Below are 2,618 nucleotides of genomic sequence, written 5' to 3' on the forward strand. Positions count from 1 at the left end.
GCTGGCAGTGGGGTGATTCGTCACTGAATACACTGAGACATAGAGATGGGGCCCCTCCACGCCCGCACCAACTTGGTGACCGAACCAAAAGTTCTACTGTCACCTCCGCCAACATGTTAGTTATCTAGTAAGTGGATCGTAGGATGCTGGCCTGTAATGTTATCCGTGCGTCTGGGTAAGACTACGCACTAACACGGTCCATCAGGTGATAGATAGTGGACGAAACGCGAGTGAGGGTAGCGATTTGAAGAGCAGAGGGAAAGAAGTGCCATGGCTCGTGCCGTGGGAAGAAACCTCTGCGACAGTGGGATGGGTAGTAAGAGCAGTAGTGGCCTACTAGCTGCTATAGTTCATGCAAGGCTGGATTTGTTAGTATGGATATCACGCATCATTACCGTGGCAAGCGATGGCGATGTATCCCAGTTGCTGCAGCCGCTGCATTCCTGGAACAATCAAGATCGTTGTATAGTACTGGGGGATCAAAAATGTGGAACGCTTCACGATTTCGCGTGTCATCCTTGCGCAGGGGCCATGCTAATCTTCTCTGTATCGTTCCAGTTTTAGTATATGTACTGCCGAAGCAAGTACGACACTGAGACGTGAAGTGGCCTTCTTTGGCGCACCCGGATCAGGTCTTTGGTTGGCCGTGGTATATGACGACCGAGCGGCGCCCGCTGATTTGCAGGTAGGATGGCACGGGGCGATGGAGATTGATGGTGATGTCAAGAACGGGGTACGTTTGGAATTGCTCCCAGCGTTCGGCAGTGTGGCCGTGTACAGTGCCATAGGGCGGTAAGCCGCGATAACGTCTTCCGCTGGGAGCTCGAACGGGAGTTCCCATGCCTGCGTGGTCGTCACTGACCGCACCGACATTTGGCAAAAGCGTAGTCCGTGTTATACATCTACATCTACATCTGCATTTATACTCCGCAAGCCACCCAACGGTGTGTGGCGGAGGGCACTCTACGTGCCACTGTCATTACCTCCCTTTCCTTTTCCAGTCGCGTATGGTTCGCGGGAAGAACGACTGTCTGAAAGCCTCCGTCCGCGCTCTAATCTCTCTAATTTTACATTCGTGATCTCCTCGGGAGGTATAAGTAGGGGGAAGCAATATACACTCCTGGAAATTGAAATAAGAACACCGTGAATTCATTGTCCCAGGAAGGGGAAACTTTATTGACACATTCCTGGGGTCAGATACATCACATGATCACACTGACAGAACCACAGGCACATAGACACAGGCAACAGAGCATGCACAATGTCGGCACTAGTACAGTGTATATCCACCTTTCGCAGCAATGCAGGCTGCTATTCTCCCATGGAGACGATCGTAGAGATGCTGGATGTAGTCCTGTGGAACGGCTTGCCATGCCATTTCCACCTGGCGCCTCAGTTGGACCAGCGTTCGTGCTGGACGTGCAGACCGCGTGAGACGACGCTTCATCCAGTCCCAAACATGCTCAATGGGGGACAGATCCGGAGATCTTGCTGGCCAGGGTAGTTGACTTACACCTTCTAGAGCACGTTGGGTGGCACGGGATACATGCGGACGTGCATTGTCCTGTTGGAACAGCAAGTTCCCTGCACGGCGCCAAAGACGCATACGACCATCATTGGCACCAAGGCAGAAGCGACTCTCATCGCTGAAGACGACACGTCTCCATTCGTCCCTCCATTCACGCCTGTCGCGACACCACTGGAGGCGGGCTGTACGATGTTGGGGCGTGAGCGGAAGACGGCCTAACGGTGTGCGGGACCGTAGCCCAGCTTCATGGAGACGGTTGCGAATGGCCCTCGCCGATACCCCAGGAGCAACAGTGTCCCTAATTTGCTGGGAAGTGGCGGTGCGGTCCCCTACGGCACTGCGTAGGATCCTACGGTCTTGGCGTGCATCCGTGCGTCGCTGCGGTCCGGTCCCAGGTCGACGGGCACGTGCACCTTCCGCCGACCACTGGCGACAACATCGATGTACTGTGGAGACCTCACGCCCCACGTGTTGAGCAATTCGGCGGTACGTCCACCCGGCCTCCCGCATGCCCACTATACGCCCTCGCTCAAAGTCCGTCAACTGCACATACGGTTCACGTCCACGCTGTCGCGGCATGCTACCAGTGTTAAAGACTGCGATGGAGCTCCGTATGCCACGGCAAACTGGCTGACACTGACGGCGGCGGTGCACAAATGCTGCGCAGCTAGCGCCATTCGACGGCCAACACCGCGGTTCCTGGTGTGTCCGCTGTGCCGTGCGTGTGGTCATTGCTTGTACAGCCCTCTCGCAGTGTCCGGAGCAAGTATGGTGGGTCTGACACACCGGTGTCAATGTGTTCGTTTTTCCATTTCCAGGAGTGTATTCGATACCTCATCCAGAAACGCACCCTCTCGAAACCTGGCGAGCAAGCTACACCGCGATGCAGAGCGCCTCTCTTGCAGAGTCTGCCACTTGAGTTTGTTAAACGTCTCCGTAACGCTATCACGGTTACCAAATAACCCTGTGACGAAACGCGCCGCTCTTCTTTGGATCTTCTCTATCTCCTCCGTCAACCCGATCTGGTACGGATCCCACACTGATGAACAATACTCAAGTATAAGTCGAACGAGTGTTTTGTAAGCCACCT

The 2,618-nt window shown here is 54.7% G+C and overlaps 1 non-coding gene across 1 annotated transcript; it reads right to left on the reverse strand.

The window, feature by feature from the left end:
• Nucleotides 1-481: 481 nt before the first annotated feature.
• On the reverse strand, nucleotides 482-588 carry LOC126107079 (U6 spliceosomal RNA). Its single transcript, XR_007523493.1, has one exon. It is a non-coding gene; the product is annotated as a U6 spliceosomal RNA (small nuclear RNA).
• Nucleotides 589-2,618: the final 2,030 nt, after the last annotated feature.

The sequence above is a fragment of the Schistocerca cancellata genome, chromosome 10, assembly GCF_023864275.1.
Source record: "Schistocerca cancellata isolate TAMUIC-IGC-003103 chromosome 10, iqSchCanc2.1, whole genome shotgun sequence".
Taxonomy (NCBI): domain Eukaryota; kingdom Metazoa; phylum Arthropoda; class Insecta; order Orthoptera; family Acrididae; genus Schistocerca; species Schistocerca cancellata.